The following is a 19,820-nucleotide window of genomic DNA, read 5'->3' as shown; positions in this document are numbered from 1 at the left end:
ACGGAGGGACCAATCGGCATGGTCAGAAGGTATCAGCCCAGGCAATCACCCCTCCCCAGGCCTGGCCTTTACCAGGGGGTACGTGCGTGCCTTACTTGTCTACCCAGGGCGGGGAATTACGCGTTACCCCGTCACCGGCTACGCATGCGAACGCGTGTGTCGGCCTTCAGGCGCGCACAGCGAGGAAGGAAAAAGAGGAAAAGGAAGAGAGAGAGGACAGACTGTCTCAAACGCCGAGGCGGAGACCAAAGGAGGCAAGGAGAAGGAGGCAAGGAGGAGGCAAGGAGAAGGAGGCAAGGAGAAGGAGGCAAGGAGAAGGAGGCAAGGAGAAGGAGGCAAGGAGAAGGAGGCAAGGAGAAGGAGGCAAGGAGAAGGAGGCAAGGAGAAGGAGGCAAGGAGAAGGAGGCAAGGAGAAGGAGGCAAGGAGAAGGAGGCAAGGAGAAGGAGGCAAGGAGAAGAAGGCAAGGAGAAGAAGGCAAGAGAAAGAGTAAGGAAGACAGTGAGATGGAGAAGAACAAAGAAAGGAACCAACCAAAGGAAGGAAGAAACGAGAACTGAAAAACCAAAAAGACCACAAATATAGGTCGTGGAACCGTCCGTCTCCGGACGCAGTCGCTAACTACCCCCTTGAGGGGGATGGACTCCTTTTAGTCGCCTCTTACGACAGGCAGGAATACCTCAGGCCTATTCTAACCGCCGGACCCGCAGGGGGGAGGCTGTGGGAGTTTGAGGTGATTTGCATGTTAAAGCGCAAATATGTTCGCATACCTAAATTTGAGAAAAATTTTGAAGATGCTGCTGAGGAAGATATAACGACGCAGCTGGAATCCCACTTTTTAGTCTTTTAAATGAACAGGAACATATTCGCATTTTTTTGTGCTCCAATAGCAGCATTTTTTCGCTGATTTTACATGACAAATTCCACATATTCATACTATATAAATAATAACTATATATATCGCTCATGTGCTCTACAAAGTGCAATGTTGGCAGACAGATTGTCTGGATAGATGTAAGAGTCCCACGTCTATACTTGCCAGGTCAAAAACGCATAAAACAAAAAACCGCCAGTACCAAACATGAACCATGGACCTTGCCGTTGGTGGGGAGGCTTGCGTGCCTCAGCGATACAGATGGCCGTACCGTAGGTGCAACCACAACGGAGGGGTATCTGTTGAGAGGCCAGACAAACATGTGGTTCCTGAAGAAGGGCAGCAGCCTTTTCAGTAGTTGCAGGGGCAACAGTCTGGATGATTGACTGATCTGGCCTTCTAACATTAACCAAAACGGCCTTGCTGCGCTGGTACTGCGAAGGGCTGAAAGCAAGGGGAAACTACAGCCGTAATTGTTCCCGAGGACATGCAGCTTTACTGTATGATTAAATGATGATGGGGTCCTCTTGGGTAAAATATTCCGGAGGTAAAATAGTCCCCCATTCGGATCTCCGGGCGGGGACTACTCAAGAGGACGTCGTTATCAGGAGAAAGAAAACTGGCGTTCTACGGATCGGAGCGTGGAATGTCAGATCCCTTAATCGGGCAGGTAGATTAGAAAATCTAAAAAGGGAAATGGATAGGTTAAAGTTAGATATAGTGGGAATTAGTGAAGTTCGGTGGCAGGAGGAACAAGACTTTTGGTCAGGTGATTACAGGGTTATAAATACAAAATCAAATAGGAGTAATGCAGGAGTAGGTTTAATAATGAATAAAAAAATAGGGGTGCGGGTTAGCTACTACAAACAGCATAGTGAACGCATTATTGTGGCCAAGATAGACACAAAGCCCATGCCTACTACAGTAGTACAAGTTTATATGCCAACTAGCTCTGCAGATGATGAAGAAATTGATGAAATGTATGACGAGATAAAAGAAATTATTCAGGTAGTGAAGGGAGACAAAAATTTAATAGTCATGGGTGACTGGAATTCGAGAGTAGGAAAAGGGAGAGAAGGAAACATAGTAGCTGAATATGGATTGGGGGGAAGAAATGAAATAGGAAGCCGCCTTGTAGAATTTTGCACAGAGCATAACTTAATCATAGCTAACACTTGGTTCAAGAATCATAAAAGAAGGTTGTATACCTGGAAGAATCCTGGAGGTACTAAAAGGTATCAGATAGATTATATAATGGTAAGACAGAGATTTAGGAACCTGGTTTTAAATTGTAAGACATTTCCAGGGGCAGATGTGGATTCCGACCACAATCTATTGGTTATGAACTGCAGATTGAAACTGAAGAAACTGCAAAAAGGTGGGAATTTAAGGAGATGGGATCTGGATAAACTGAAAGAAGCAGAGGTTGTACAGAGTTTCAGGGAGAGCATAAGGGAACAATTGACAGGAATGGGGGAAAGAAATACAGTAGAAGAAGAATGGGTAGCTCTGAGGGATGAGGTAGTGAAGGCAGCAGAGGATCAAGTAGGTAAAAAGACGAGGGCTAATAGAAATCCTTGGGTAACAGAAGAAATATTGAATTTAATTGATGAAAGGAGAAAATACAAAAATGCAGTAAATGAAGCAGGCAAAAAGGAATACAAACGTCTCAAAAATGAGATCGACAGGAAGTGCAAAATGGCTAAGCAGGAATGGCTAGAGGACAAATGTAAGGATGTAGAGGCTTGTCTCACTAGGGGTAAGATAGATACTGCCTACAGGAAAATTAAAGAGACCTTTGGAGAGAAGAGAACCACTTGTATGAATATCAAGAGCTCAGATGGCAACCCAGTTCTAAGCAAAGAAGGGAAGTCAGAAAGGTGGAAGGAGTATATAGAGGGTTTATACAAGGGCGATGTACTTGAGGACGATATTATGGAAATGGAAGAGGATGTAGATGAAGATGAAATCGGAGATAAGATACCGCGTGAAGAGTTTGATAGAGCACTGAAAGACCTGAGTCGAAACAAGGCCCCGGGAGTAGACAACATTCCATTAGAACTACTGATGGCCTTGGGAGAGCCAGTCATGACAAAACTCTACCATCTGGTGAGCAAGATGTATGAGACAGGCGAAATACCCACAGACTTCAAGAAGAATATAATAATTCCAATCCCAAAGAAAGCAGGTGTTGACAGATGTGAAAATTACCGAACTATCAGTTTAATAAGTCACAGTTGCAAAATACTAACGCGAATTCTTTACAGACGAATGGAAAAACTGGTAGAAGCGGATCTCGGGGAAGATCAGTTTGGATTCCGTAGAAATGTTGGAACACGTGAGGCAATACTAACCTTACGACTTATCTTAGAAGAAAGATTACGAAAAGGCAAACCTACGTTTCTAGCATTTGTAGACTTTGAGAAAGCTTTTGACAATGTTAACTGGAATACTCTCTTTCAAATTCTGAAGGTGGCAGGGGTAAAATACAGGGAGCGAAAGGCTATTTACAATTTGTACAGAAACCAGATGGCAGTTATAAGAGTCGAGGGGCATGAAAGGGAAGCAGTGGTTGGGAAAGGAGTGAGAGGGTTGTAGCCTCTCCCCGATGTTATTCAATCTGTATATTGAGCAAGCAGTAAAGGAAACAAAAGAAAAATTCGCGGTAGGTATTAAAATTCATGGAGAAGAAGTAAAAACTTTGAGGTTTGCCGATGACATTGTAATTATATCAGAGACAGCAACGGACTTGGAAGAGCAGTTGAACGGAATGGACAGTGTCTTGAAAGGAGGATATAAGATGAACGTCAACAAAAGCAAAACGAGGATCATGGAATGTAGCCAAATTAAATCTGGTGATGCTGAGGGAATTAGATTAGGAAATGAGATACTTAAAGTAGTAAAGGAGTTTTGCTATTTAGGGAGTAAAATAACTGATGATGGTCGAAGTAGAGAGGATATAAAATGTAGACTGGCAATGGCAAGGAAATCGTTTCTGAAGAGAAATCTGTTAACATCGAGTATAGATTTAAGTGTCAGGAAGTCGTTTCTGAAAGTATTTGTATGGAGTGTAGCCATGTATGGAAGTGAAACATGGACGGTAACTAGTTTGGACAAGAAGAGAATAGAAGCTTTCGAAATGTGGTGCTACAGAAGAATGCTGAAGGTAAGGTGGGTAGATCACGTAACTAATGAGGAGGTACTGAATAGGATTGGGGAGAAGAGAAGTTTGTGGCACAACTTGACTAGAAGAAGGGATCGGTTGGTAGGACATGTTTTGAGGCATCAAGGGATCACAAATTTAGCATTGGAGGGCAGCGTGGAAGGCAAAAATCGTAGAGGGAGACCAAGAGATGAATACACTAAGCAGATTCAGAAGGATGTAGGTTGCAGTAGGTACTGGGAGATGATGAAGCTTGCACAGGACAGAGTAGCATGGAGAGCTGCATCAAACCAGTCTCAGGACTGAAGACCACAACAACAACCAAACACAGGAATAACCGGAAAATGTGCATTCTGACAATAGAAGTAAACGGAAGCCAGACAGGAGTGCAACCTCAGATTTTCAAATAACTAAAACGAAACAATAGTTTCCAAGACGGATTAGAAGGATGGTTTACGACATTCGTAGGTTTGAGTCTGGCTGTGAGCCGTGCACGGATAGCCAAATGGTAAGCAGGAAATCCTGGTTCGAGTCCCGTTCCGGTACAAACTTTCATTGTCATTCAATTCTACAGCTGATGGTTGTCATTTGTGATTGCGAATACATTTAATGCAGAAATACATTATGTTTGCGTACATTTTACGCTGACTCAGTTTTAGATCTCACTAGAGAGCATGTATTCCAACACCAATTTATGCAACTGAGTAAGGTATGATTTGTACTCTTAGACATTAGAAGATCAGGCGATGGCATATGTCTCCTACCATTATTTGTTCCAAACTACTGGTTGAACTGTGTTCTTCGCACGAATACAGTAGTTCGTGTCCCACAATCACTAATGTTTCAACCGTGGGTGACGTTTTTTATACAAAAAATTTCCGATATCGTCCCTTACAGTGTCGTAACGAGTCTTTACTGGCTCTGGATAAACCAATACAGGCAGTTCAAACTTACATGGCTGTCTTGCCGTTGAAAACATCTGTCTTTCTTTTCCACAAATCACTGATACATTTGAAATACAAATTTCATTCACACTAACACTTGACTGAGAAAGAGCATGCCTTTCCAGTTGAACTAGTTTGTAAACAAAACCACAAAGCCTAGTGTTAAAATACTAAATCAGCTATCATGTAAATAAATTTCTTTTCAGTAATGTGTTTCCTTCTAGCTTGATTTTTAATTCTGCGATGGTGTCAATGAAATGGTTGCGATCAAACAGTTGGCGACTTTGCTGCTCTTATTTCGCAAAAAAAAAAAAAAAAAAAAAAAAAAAAACTACAGATTTGCAGCAGGCTGAGTCACTCGAGCCGAATTCTTGTCTGCATTTATGTCTCACTAGACTGCTACCACTAACTACGTACTAACTGAATTAAGAGCCTTGTGGCTGGAGAAATCTCACGATAGGAAGTAACGCAGAGCTAGCTAGTTATGACAGATACCAGAGAAGGTGATATTCACCGGGTGCAAAGCTTTACACGCATGTGCGATACTTGGATCGATAATCTCTCGTCCATCGCGTTACTTAACAGTAGCGGCGGGTACAAACTGAAGCAAATACATTGAGCCTCGGGAGAGATTTTTGCGGCACGCATGTCGACGTGGAATGTAACGTGATGGCGATAACCTATCGTGTGTAACTGCACAAGGTCGCTGGTAACTAGGTCGAGACAAAGTTCCGTCTACTGTGGACGGACTGCTTGTCAAATCCCAAGTCTCAGGCTACAAGAATGTTCTTCAAACACTAGAAAACACCCAGTATCGTGCACAAAAATCCCGAAATACATGCTTCAAGTGCTTCCCATGCCTCGTCGAAGAATTGAGGCACCAGTATTCCAATAAGCAACACTTGACAATACACTATGTAAGAATAGCAAAAATATTAATAGCAAGATGATTTTTTTTTCTTTCAGTATAAGGGTGCCCAATCGTTTGCAACTGGTGACAACCCTAGCGAAATATCTCTCACGAAAATATTATGCTTCAGTATGGAACTGAATAGCCTTTCGAATAGTCTAGCTACATCACATCACATCTGACCATGACGTCCTCGTACGTGGAAAGAGTGCACTTTATTTCTGATGCTCGATATTTACAAAGTCATTTTCTTTTTAACGAATATTACCTTATTCTTCCAGGCAGCAATTTTGTTCGAACACAGAATCAATTCTAATTCTGCTCTACATGAAAATGTGTGAAGTAAAATGACACTTCTGTGAATCATTCACACTGCCCTTTCTAGTTTGACGCGACCTGAATTATCAACCGCTGGGAACAATTCTATGTTTAAGCCACCCGCAGACATTTATGGGTAACAGTGGAGGTATAATTTGACTACGTGTACGTCAGCGACTTGCCTTGTGCTTTTTAATTGTCGAGTTTAGCGTCTAGTTGCTTTTTATCACCACTAGCAACGCTAAGGTTAGTATCTGACAGCATCTACGTAGATACTCCGCAAGCCACCGTAGGATGCGTAGCGGAGGGTGTCCTGTTACCACTACTAGTCATTCCCTTCCCTGTTCCACCCGCAAACAGAGCGAGGGGAAAAACAGCTATCTATACGGCTCCGAATGAGTCCTAATTTCTCACATCTTCGCTGTCTTCACACGTAATGTGTGTTGGCGGCAGTAGAACCGTTCTGCTGTCAACTTCAAATGCAGGTTCTCTAAATTTCCTCCAGGCTGTTCTTCGAAAAGAACGTCTCCTTCCCTCCAGGGATTCCAATTTGAGTTCTCCAAGCATCTCCGTAACACTTGTGTGTTGTTCAGACGTACAGGTGACAAATCTAACATCCCACCTCTGAATTGCTTTGATGTCTTCCTTCAATCCGACTTGGTTCGGAACCCGAACATTCGAGTAGTGCTTAGGAATAGATCGCACCAGCGTTCTATATGCTATCTCTTTTACATGTAACCCAAATTTTCCTAAAATTCTCCAAATAAACCAACGTCTACCATTGGCATTCCCTACCACAGTTCTCGCATGCCCGTTAGATTTCACATCGCTTTCCGACATTACGCCTCCATATTTAAACGACTTCACTTTGCCAGGCAATACTGTATCCGACCATTACAGGTTTCTTCTTACTACCCAACCCCATTACGTTTTTCCACATTTAGACCTGGCTGCCATTCATCACACCAACTAGAAATTTTGTTTATGTCGTCATGTACCTTCCTACAGTCACTCAACCTGGACACCTTACCGTACACCATAGCATCATCAGCTCACCCTGTCCACCAAATCATTTATGTGTAAGGAGAACAGCAGCAGTCCGATCACAGTTTCCTGGGGCACTCCTGACGAGAGCCTTGTCTCCGATGAACACTCGCCGTCGAAGGCAACATATTGGATTCTATTATTTAAGACTACTAATCAAAACGTCCTGCGGTCCCCGCTCAACTCCCAACCACTGCTTGGATTTAGAACAGCAGTCTGCGGTGACGGACGAAGATTTCCGGTGTAAGGAGTCCCTATCGTTTTGGCAACGGCCTAGCTAAAGAAAGCTGAAGAGTGGACAGAAGCTGGGTACACCTTGTCCTTGAGATGAGCAAATAACCCCAAAAGGCGGAAAAATCATCACTGAACAACGGCATGATCCAGAAAGCAACGGAAATGACTGCATTAACCAGACGACGTGTACCCACCGGAAATATGGCTTCCAACTGAGAAACTGTCTGATGATCGAGTCACTGGAGACATTCCGGATTAGCCTCCATTAGGACTTCAGTCTGACTGACAAATGGGAGGTGACCATGAAAAGGAGTTTAAATAACCAACGAAAGTGTCCAATTCGAGTCTGATCGTGAGACTTGGTGGGGAAGTTAATCTGAAAATAATACACGGCCCCAATATGGAAATAGGTGTCGTGGAGTGAAATGGAATAAAGAAAGTGATTTATGCCGAGATCAATATGATAAAACCCCAATGGCTGCAGAAAACTTAACTGGATTAGGATTCGTCGTGAACAATAAGGCGGGTCAGGACTGTGTAGAGTTCAGTGCTAGCTTCGTTCTCATTGGAAACAGGAGCAAAACATCAACCACACTGAACCACCCTGTTTCACTCCCATTTCAACTTACTAACGCTTCCCTCATGTCCAGCTCTATTAACAGTAGTCTGGTTTATGGACAAGTTTTAGATTGTCATTCGCTCCTAGCAATTTACCTATGAAACCTTTAGAAATTCAAAAATTGTACTCCACTAATCAGTGTTTGAGTGTTTCTACGAAGTCTAGGAGAAGTAACTAACTGAATGTGTCAAATGTTTCAGTACCACCAGGGAAGGACAAGCGCCTCTAAGTGCATGACAATAATACAAAGCGTGGCAAATTAGTGTAACAATTTAAATCTTTACTTACACTTCGTAAGCCATGGTATGTCATTGAGGATGACAACCGTGCTCTCCTCCACTCAAGATTGCTTATTCTTTTGAATGCGCCTTTGGCTAATTGCGCCATCCTGAAGCGTTCATATCTTATGAAACTTAAGAGCAGCGTCGTGAGGCGAATATACTTCAGACGTCTGTGAAAGTTTCTTCCAAATTTCCTCCTTTATTCCCCAAGCAAAGTGTTGTACATTTTCGCCATTCAGGTATTAACCATATGAAAAGAATCTGACGATCAAAACAATTGCAAAATGACAAGATCTGAATGGTGTGAAAAGTGGCATTTGACTCTAAATAATGGAAAGTGTGATGTCCACATTGATATTGCAAGAAATCCGCTAAATTTCGGTTACACGATAAAGCGCAAAAATCCGAAGGCTGTAAATTTAAATACTTACGGATTACAATTACGAATAATTTGAACTGGAACGCTCACACAGATAATTTTATGGGGCAAGTAAAGCAAAGACGGCGATTTATTGGCCGAACCTTAAGAAAATGCAACAGGTCTACTAAAGAGATTGCTTACTCCTACAATATTGTCGTGTGTTGTGGGTCCTGCATCAACGACGATTAACGGAGGACATCGAAAAAGTTGAAATAGGGGTAGCTCGTTTTGTATCATCGTGAAACAGAGGAGAGTGTGCCATCGATATGATGCACGATTTGGGGTGTCAATAATCAACACTAAAGCGTTTTTCCTCTCGAGAGGAGCTCCCCATGAAATTTCCATCACCATCTTTCTCCTCGGGGTATGGAAATAATCTATTGGCGCCCATCTTAACATGGGACAATCATAATGAAACGAGAGCTCGCACGGTAAGATTCAAGTGTTCTGTTTTTCCCGCACGCTGTTCCAGAGCGGAACGGTAGACTAGCAGCTCGAAGGTGGTTCGAGGAACCTTCTGCAAAACACTTAACTGTAAATCGCAGAGTAATAATGCAGAAGTAGATGTTCAAATATTTGTAAAGGACCTGTTTCGTGCAATTTATGTAATCCTCTCAGACTAAAGTTTTTTATGGAGGAAAAATTTTTATTCTGTCATGCTACGAGGGTAATCCCAAAAGTAAGGTCTATTTTTTATACGTACATAGACCTGTTTATTTCTACAATGGTTTACATCAGTTTGCAGCTTGAACATGTAGCTATTTTTCGATATAATCACCATTTCTGTCTACGCATTTTTGTAGACGCTGTGGCAGTTTTTGAATGCCCATGTCATACAAACTCGCCGCCATGCTGTTCAGAAAGTTATGAACCTCTTCGTTCACCTCGTCATCGGAGCTGAATCGCTTTCCGGACACATTTTCTTTTAACCTAGGGAACAGGTGATAGGAATATACGGTGGGTGATTATGTTCCACTGAAACTGTTGCAGAAGAGTAACGGTATGCCGAGCGATGTGTGGGCGAGCGTTGTCATGGAGAATGTGTACGCCCTTGCTCAACATTCCTCTTCTACGGTTCTGAATTGCCCGTTTAAGTTTTTTCACAGTCTCACAGTACCTGTCAGCGTTAATTGTGGTCTCAGCGATTCAGCTCCGACGACGAGGTGAAAGAAGAGGTTCATAACTTTCTAAACAGCATGGCGGCGAGCTGGTATGACATGGGCATACAGAAACTACCACAGCGTCTACGAAATTGCATAGACAGAAATGGTGATTATGTCGAAAAATAGCTAAATGTTCAAGCTGTAAATTGATGTAAACCATTGTAGAAATAAACAGGTCTATGTACTCATAAAAAACAGGAGACCTTACTTTTGGGGTTACCTTCGTATCTTATTTTAGAGGCAAGATTAAAGATATATGAACCTGTTTTGCAAATATATTTAAATATGGCATTTTTATGAACTAAAAATTTTTAAACGCTTGCTGTTTTAATGAACTAATCAGAAATTGCCATGGAAATATCAACATTGTTATTCAGTGGAATTAAATCAAAGAAACATTTCCATGTATTCTGATGCTCACAAGCTGCTGCGCACTGCTACATTCAACTGGTATTTTTATGATTATGCACAACAGATGGCAGCACCTTTACGTGGCGAACGGATAGAATATTCACAAAGTTTTACACAAGTTTTCCACGTAGGAAGACACACTGTTGTAGCTGAGACCCAGCAAAAACGAACGTACACAATTCTAGCCAGTGGGGCATTGGCTTAAGAACTATAATAGCATCCAACTTTCACAACTTCGACACTATTTATGCGGTGTAAGACGTAACAATTATCCCAGTTTCACTTGCATTAAGACTGAACACTGGTCTGCCGGTTACAGGATGTAAGTGGGGAAATTTGTCTTTCCCGGCTACTTTTGAGAATGGCGGCTTCGTGGGGGCTCTATTCCCTTTGTACTGTCTGATTCAACTTCCCGTTGACCGCACTCCATGCTGTGAAGTCACGATTTGCAGTTAGCACCAAGCATTGTGACAACCTGTGAGTTGGTATCTGGAATATTTTCTATAGCAGCCACACCGCAAACTAATTCACGTAGGCCAACCTTCTGGAACACAGTATCTTGTGTTAAACTAAGCCTGTAACCTTTAAGAATTTCTTTCCATTTTCGGAACAGTTCTCGCAACGCTGTATTCTCCGAAACTTAGAAGAAAAATTTGGAACACGAGTGTAAGCTTTTAGCATAATTTGAAGTAATAGTCTAGTTCGCAAATTTTTATTAAAATTAAAAAATCTCATGTCAGTGGTAACCGGTTTCGATCACATCGAAATCAGCAGCAGACCATGTCCCATTAGGTGGTGACCGGACGAAGAAGAGCGGAGCAATGAGAAATGGCTGAAGACAACTTGAGTAATTGCCGGAGGCGTCTTCCGACTCCTGTTAAGTGCCACACTCATATCTGCTCACCACATAAGGCATGGTCTGATGATCGTGATATGATCTAAACCGGTTACTAGTGACATGAGATTTTTAATTTTTAATAAAAATTTGTGATTAAGTCTGATTTCCAATTACCTGACCAGATCACTGCTTTTTCCAACAATGTATTCAAGTGTAAACGTATGCTTCCGCGAGCGTTGTCAGTTAAAATTCTCCTGGGTTTGTGGCCGCATTGTCATCTAGGCGCCTTCCTCAGGGTGTATTGCAATACACCCCGAGAAAGGCGCCTTGCAACAGTCGCCGAAACGTCGGAATTTTACAGTTGACAATGCGGCCTCAAACCCAGAAGAATTTTATTGACAATGTATTCAAAAATTATTTCAGTAAAATGTTAACTGGATGCGGGGAGGGATATTATGTTCATGAGCCCCGTTACCCCCTCCCCTCCCCCCTCTCCATGCTGCTTTTCCCTACTCGCCCTTGTAAGATGAATTCTCCATTCATTTGTTCAAAAATGTTCAAATGTGTATGAAATCTTATGGGACTTAACTGCTAAGGTCATCAGTCCCTAAGCTTACACACTACTTAACCTAAATTATCCTAAGGACAAACACACACACCCATGCCCGAGGGAGGACTCAACTCCGACGGGACCAGCCGCACAGTCTGTGATGCAGCGTCCGAGACCTCTCGGCTAATCCCGCGCGGCCATTCATTTGTGTTCGTAATTGGGCGAAAATAAGAAAATATTTTGACGCTGTACATGAAAGGTGTCATTGATCTAGAGTGCTTGTTTCCAGCACTGCCCTTATCGATCTTTTCAGCTGTCCCTTCTGATAATCGTCAACGTTTCCATGGAACACTTTAGTGCTCCTTATGGAGCAGGTGTGTATTCATTTGCCCAATACTCTTCGCAGCCAACAGGCTGATTTAGACGTCTTCCATACAGCTTCCTCCCATGTCGATAGTTTGTGTTCTGGTGGTGTTGAGACATCCTTCCTTGAAAACAGTTTTTCTGTAGTTTACAAAATGAAAAAGTACCTTCCAAATTCGAAGAATAGTTTACAATTAGACACTACGCATGAAACGTTGCTTAAGATATGTTCACCACTTGACTAAGAATTCATGATCTCTAACTACCATGCCGAAAGCGTGCATTTACAGATTTATCGAATTTTCATGTGGCACGCCTTTGAAGAAGGTATTTCTGCACTACAGGCAAAAAGTTTTAGCAATATCCTCCAATGGAACGTAACATTTACGGGACTGTGCTGTGCCATGACTCGCGGCAAATCACACAGCTCTATCGATTCATTCCTTGGGTAGTATTGCGCCCCCCCCCCCCCCCCACACACACACACACAGATGAGTAAATTATGGGCGAATATTTATACCTGAAAGTTAAGAAGTCTCGTTTGTAGATTCAGTTCCTAGTTCATTTTATAAGAAAATCATGATACAGTTACAACTTTAATGCTTCAAATGTTCAGTGCTGAAGCAGCAAAAATTTCCAGTAGGTGAGAATACAAGTAAAGTGAATAGCACTTTAATTTTATGTTTATTTTCCTTCCGCAAAAAACGGTTCAAATGGCTCTGAGCACTATGGGACTTAACTTCTATGGTCATCAGTCCCCTAGAAGTTAGAACTACTTAAACCTAACTAACCTAAAGGCATCACACACATCCATGCCCGAGGCAGGATTCGAACCTGCGACCGTAGCGGTCGCGCGGTTCCAGACTGTAGCGCCTGCAACCACTCGGCCACCCCTGCCGGCTTCCTTGCGCATTTGAGTGTTTGTTGACATTCCGTTACTACTACAGCAATACTGTGACAACGCAATTCCGAATTTTTCGCCTATTATCTCTATCAGTAACTGAGTATAGATCTTTGAACTTAATGACAGTAAATTTTCTGAACAGAATACGAACAACCAATGAACTTCATGTAATTTTGATCTAACGAACTGCTGGTTTTTTCTACTCCTTGTGCTTTTCTGCTGATAAACAGAGCTCGGGAGTTAACTTTCTGTGGTCATCAGGCCCTGGTATTATTGAGTTGTGCGTTCCATCCACACTCACTTCACTGTCTTTGTCAAAATGATTAAGATAATTTGTCCGAAAACAAGAAAGCTAGCCCCCATGTGCAACGAAGTGCACAGTTTCTTGTCTCACTTTTATCATTTAGGCTAATAAGTAAGTGAGTAATATGTCAAGTGACGGGGCAGATGAAGCTTTTGTCTGTCACATGATACAACTAATTCTAACTGAAATGGGCAATTATGCTCCTGATTTAAGAAGCAATCTGAGACGCTAATATAAAAATAAACATAATTTAACACCTGTGCAACAATGGGATGCTAATTTACCTATTCCGCTGGAATTTGCGTAAATTGTGACCACACTGCTCCTATAATAAAGCGTTTCGTAGCGCAACACAGTATTCAAGCAGGTGTCAAAACTCAAATGATAAACAAGCGAATTACTTCTTTGGCACAAACTGCCCCACTTTATACAGCCAGTAGACTGAGTTATAAGCATTTAAAGATCTAAGCACATGCACATCATTGCAATTATGTGATTACAATAATTCACATTTCTAAGTTTATCGCATGACAGATGAAAGTAGGTGCAATTTTGGGATCTCCAGCAGCGCAGTTTTCAACAGTTCCAGCCATGACAGAGCTGTAAACATCCGCATTTAAAAGTCTACCGCTGGTTTACAACACACTGACGCTCAAGAGCAATGGCCACAGCCATAAGTCAGCAGCTGTTCTTTGTGAGCGCGAGGCGCCGCGTGGACTCACCAGTTAATCACGCAGCGGGCGGCGTGCCAAGAGCTGCTGCAACCTGCCCCAACGCCGTAAGCCGTGCACCGTGCCACCACAGCTGCCGGTCAGCTGAGCACTGCACAACCCTGTACCAGAACCGGCCGCGCGCGTTCTGCCCACAGCTGTCTCGTTGCGCAAGATGGGGCAACGTCGCCGAGCGGCGCATGCGCGCGCACTCCGCTGCCAAGAGCAACCGACAGACGCCCGGCGTCGTCGGCGTCCATTGTATGCACAGCGGTTCGCGACTCCCAGGAACTCGGCACCGTTCTGTCGGGGAAGCCCAGTCTCTCGCGTGGTGACACAAGTCCTTTAAAAGACCTCTCTCTATCTCTCGCTTCGCAGTAAAAACAAGCTGGCCGGTGTGACCGTGCGGTTCAAGGCGCTACAGTCTGGAACCGCGGGACCGCTACTGTCGCAGGTTCGAATCCTGCCTTGGGCATGGATGTGTGTGATGTCCTTAGGTTAGTTAGGTTTAAGTAGTTCTAAGTTCTAGGGGACTGATGACCACAGATGTTAAGTCCCATAGTGCTCAGAGCCATTTGAACCATTTGGCTACAAAAACAAACATATCAATTACTCATAGCTGCAGTTCAAAATTTTTCGTTTCTAATTAACTCTTTTTAAAGAGCGACTAACTTTATTCGTAAAATTTGCATTTCTTTGTAATATTGCGTTATTTTAGAAAATGGGAAAAGTGAACAGTGCTGTTTTAATAACAATGCCGACAGAAACGAGCAATCCGCGCGGGATTAGCCGAGCGGTCTTAGGCACTGCAGTCATGGACTGTGCGGCTGGTCCCGGCGGAGGTTCGAGTCCTCCCTCGGGCATGGGTGTGTGTGTGTGTGTGTTTGTCCTTAGGATAGTTTAGGTTAAGTAGTGTGTAAGCTTAGGGACTGATGACCTTAGCAGTTAAGTCCCATAAGATTTCACACACATTTTTGAGAAACGAGCAACGAACACGTGGCATAAGAAATGGTACACCATTGCTGAGACAATAATGTATCTGTTACATGTGGCTATTACATGGTATGCGTATACGGGCAGTGTACAAGACTTGCCTCATCTGGTCTATACGGTAGCTTCTCATTGTCGTCATCAAATGGTTCAAATGGCTCTGAGCACTATGGGACTCAACTGCTGTGGTCATAAGTCCCCTAGAACTTAGAACTACTTAAACCTAACTAACCTAAGGACAGCACACAACACCCCGCCATCACGAGGCAGAGAAAATCCCTGACCCCGCCGGGAATCGAACCCGGGAACCCGGGCGTGGGAAGCGAGAACGCTACCGCACGACCACGAGATGCGGGCTTGGCGTCATCAGTATTACAGAGTGGCGCCATCCGTAGTCTGGAAATAATTTTTCGAAGTGCTGTACCACTGAAGTACAATGGTCAATTTGCATTAAAAGATTAAAAACGGGAGGAGCCACAACCAACTTATGACAATATAAGAGAAAACGTAAAACTTAACAGTTCATTCAAAATTTACAATAAAAACAGAAGGCAACTGATCTGCCGCCTGTGTCTGCGTAACACACCTTTATCTGCTTGTAATACTTGAAAACACAAATTACCGATCTTCCAACGCAGTTTTCGCCACTTTGCTCTGACTATTTGTAATGTTTTTTATTCCAGTCTTTGATCACAATATGACAATATGAATTCTTTAGATGATGACCGGTTTCAGTCCGTAATGACCATCCTCAGATCTGTAATATACAAATACATACACCTAGTGAGCAGTGTGTCTTTCAACATAATACAGCAATGCGTATCACAATATACTATCATACAACCAGGGAAATGTACAGAAAACACGGTAAAACGTACCTTTCTTACATCATGTCCTAAAGTGATAAGGCCATATGGCATCGTCAAAACATATAATCAGCATAACATTGTCATATACATCTAAAATAAGGTGTCGAATAGGCCTCATCGTCCACACAGTCATTATTGCAACTGACTACTAAAGTACAGTAGCTACCAGAAATCTGTTTGCCTGCATCCTGGAATAAAAAACATTCGACACTATTGTATCACAGTTTGTATACGCGACCATGTCGCAGTTGGTGAAAAAAACATGTCCAAGGAGTGTTCTGATCCACGATCACAACTCGATCTTCGAGCACAGTTCCAAAACGTAAGAACCAGTAGGACAGTACTGATGATTCTGTAACAGTATTCAACTACTTATCACTTTTCGAGAAAAGCAGCGAACGGTGGACGGACTAAGTTTTCTTTTATTTGCTCAGTTAACATTTCGATTCTACTTATCTTGAAAATGAGGGAGTGAAAATTTTTCAGACCTTGTTCGATTTCTGCGCTTATTACAGAAGCAATAGGGATAAAAATCGAAAATAGATTGCTTGAGAAAACGGTTATTTTGAGAAGTTGTAGTAGTCCGGTTAACTTGCGTTGGAAAAAGAACGATGTAACAGAAGAGGGGTTGTTTCAACGATAACCACCATCCACACTCTCCCATTGGGCATTCTAGATGGCCATGTTTCTGTGCATTGCCAGGATCACCAGATCTTTCTTGACTCCATCCACCTACCTCTGTTTTGGTCTACCAAGGAGCCACATCTGCAAGTAGATACACATTCCGCAAGTCATCTTTTGGTGCATGACAGGGGGTACCTTGTACAAGTACTAGTCATTTCCGCCGGCCAGGGTGGCCGAGCGGTTCTAGGCGCTACTACAATCTGGAACCGCGTGACCGCTACGGTCGCAGGTTCGAATCCTGCATCGGGCATGGATGTGTGTGATGTCCTCAGATTAGTTAGGTTTAAGTAGTTCTAAGTTCTAGAGGACTAGAGCAATGCAAAAAAGACTATCTATATGTCTTCGTATGAGCTGTAATTTCTCTTAAGTTACCTTCGAGGTCCTTAACGAGAAATGTACGATGGCGGCAGTGGAATTGTTCTGCAGCCAGCTTCAAATTCTGGTTCACTAAACTTTCTCAATGACGTTTCGCGAAAAGAACGTCGTCTTCCCTCCACGGATTCCCATTTGAGTTCACGAAGCACCTCCATAATACTGTGGTGATCGAACCTACCGATAACAAATCTAGCAGCACGCCTCCGAACTGCTTCGGTGTCTTCTTCAAGCCGACCTGATGGGGATTCCAAACACTCGAGCAGCACTCAAGAGTGGGCTACACTAAGCGCTCTCCTCTACAGGGGAGCTGCACTTCCTTTAATTCTCCCAATAAACTGATGTCGACCAGTCGCCTTCCCAAATACCGTCCTCTCGCCTATGGAGCTGACGATAGGGGGGAGGATCCAAATGGCACGGGTTGTGAAGCAGCCATTGAACTCAAGCGCAATGTGGTCAGCAGCATGTTCTGCTATTTACGCGTTCGTTCCATTTCATATCGCGTTGCAACACTACACCTTGACACCTGGATATGTAATTGACGTGACTGTGTCAAAGAGCCACTACAAATGCTGAATTCGAGCATTATGGGTTTTTTATGCTCTTCTTCATTAACTTACGTTTTTCTGTATTCAGAGCAAGCTGCTATTCATCATACCAACTAGAAATTTTGTCTAAGGCATTTTGTATCCTCCTGCAGTCATCCAACGACAGCTCTCCGTACACTACAGCACCATAAGCAGAGCGCAACAGATGGCTGCTCACCCTCTCTGTCGTAGCGCGCTCTCTCTCTCTTTCTCTCTATGGGGCTCACCTGACGATGCCCTTGTCTCTGGTGAACATTCGCCGTCGAGAACAACGTACTAGGTCCTATTACACTACAGGCCATTAAAATTGCTACACCACGAACATGACGTGCTACAGACGCGACATTTAACCGACAGGAAGAAGATGCTGTGATATGCAAATGATTAGCTTTTCAGAGCATTCACACAAGGTTGGCGCCGGTGGCGACACCTACAACGTGCTGACATGAGGAAAGTTTCCAACCGATTTCTCATACACAAACAGTAGTTGACCGGCGTTGCCTGGTGAAACGTTGTTGTGATGCCTCGTGTAAGGAGGAGAAATGCGTACCATCACGTTTCCGACTTTGATAAAGGTCGGATTGTAGCCTATCGCGATTGTGGTTTATCGTATCGCGACATCGCTGCTCGCGATGGTCGAGATTGAATGACTGTTAGCAGAATATGGAATCGGTGGGTTCAGGAGGGTAATACGGAACGCCATGCTGGATCCCAAAGGCCTCGTATCACTAGCAGTCGAGATGACAGGCATCTTATCCGCATGGCTGTAACGGATCGTGCAGCCACGTCTCGATACGTGAGTCAACAGATAGGGACGTTTGCAAGACAACAACCATCTGCACGAACAGTTCGACGACGTTTGCAGCAGCATGACCTATCAGCTCGGAGACTATGGCTGCGGTTACCCTAGACGCTGCACCACAGACAGGAGCGCCTGCGATGGTGTACACAACGACGAACCTGGATGCACGAATGGCAAAACGTCATTTTTTCGGATGAATCCAGGTTCTGTTTACAGCATCATTATGGTCGCATCCGTGTTTGGCAACATCGCGGTGAACGCACACTGGAAGCGTGTATTCTTCATCGCCATACTGCCGTTATCACCCGGCGTGATGGTATGGGGTGCCATTGGTTACAAGTGTCGGTCACCTCTTGTTCGCATTGACGGCACTTTAAACAGTGAACGTTACATTTCAGATGTGTTACGGCCCGTGGCTCTACCTGTGGTGTCACCGCCAGACACCACACTTGCTAGGTGGTAGCTTAAATCGGCCGCGGTCCATTAGTACATGTCGGACCCGCGTGTCGCCACTGTCAGGATCGCAGACCGAGCGCCACCACAAGGCAGGTCTCGAGAGACGTACTAGCACTCGCCCCAGTTGTACGACGACGTTGCTGGCGACTACACTGACGAAGCCTTTCTCTTATTTGCCGAGAGACAGTTAGAATAGCCTTCAGCTAAGTTAATGGCTACGACCTAGCAAGGCGCCATTAGTTACTTCATGAATCTAAAGAGTCTCACTTGTATCATCAAGAATGCTGTATACCAAAGGACGATATAAAAGTTAAGTGTTCTAGTAGCTACGTTCTTTTCTTTATCACATTCATTACGAATCCTGTTCCAGACTTCGCGCCAGTCGGCGTGTGTGTACGTGTGCCCTTTCGGCTACCCGTCTCTGTGGACTGGCTGCCTTGTCAGTCCACTACACTACCCTTCATTCGATCCCTGCGAAACCCTACATTTCAGCTGGATAATGCACGACCGCATGTTTCAGGTCCTGTACGGGCCTTTCTGGATACAGGAAATGTTCGACTGCTGTCCTGGCCAGCACATTCTCCAGATCTCTCACCAATTGAAGACGTCTGGTCAATGGTGACCGAGCAACTGGCTCGTCACAGTATGCCAGTCAGTACTCTTGATGAACTGTGGTATCGTGTTGAAGCTGCATGGGCAGCTGTACCTGTACACGCCATCCAAGCTCTGTTTCACTAAATGCCCAGGCGTATCAAGGCCGTTATTACGGCCAGATGTGGTTGTTCTGGGTACTGGGTTGTTGTCCAATGAATACCCGTTTATCATCTGCATTTCTTCTTGGTGTATCAATTTTCACTTCATTCACTCCGTCTTCAGGCCACGAGTGGCCTACCGGGATCATCCGACCGCCGTGTCATCCTCCGAGGAGGATGCGGATAGGAGGGGCATGGGGTCAGCACACCGCTCTCCCGGTCGTTAATGGCCAGTAATCTCACATTGGAATAAGAAGTA

General features: G+C 43.8%; 1 protein-coding gene across 1 annotated transcript in view; it reads right to left on the bottom strand.

Annotated features, from left to right (window-relative positions):
• The window catches only part of LOC126235975 (probable multidrug resistance-associated protein lethal(2)03659), a 301,252-nt gene extending 287,056 nt beyond the window's left edge, over positions 1-14,196 (bottom strand). The window contains exon 1 of the mRNA XM_049944950.1: positions 14,062-14,196. The gene's annotated coding sequence lies outside the window, so the exon portion shown is untranslated. The remainder of the gene's footprint in view (positions 1-14,061) is intronic.
• Between the last annotated feature and the right edge of the window lie 5,624 nt (positions 14,197-19,820).

The sequence above is a fragment of the Schistocerca nitens genome, chromosome 2 (genome assembly GCF_023898315.1).
Source record: "Schistocerca nitens isolate TAMUIC-IGC-003100 chromosome 2, iqSchNite1.1, whole genome shotgun sequence".
Lineage (NCBI taxonomy): Eukaryota > Metazoa > Arthropoda > Insecta > Orthoptera > Acrididae > Schistocerca > Schistocerca nitens.
Note: the sequence above shows the minus strand (reverse complement) of the source record. Positions and strands in the feature narration are given on the sequence as shown.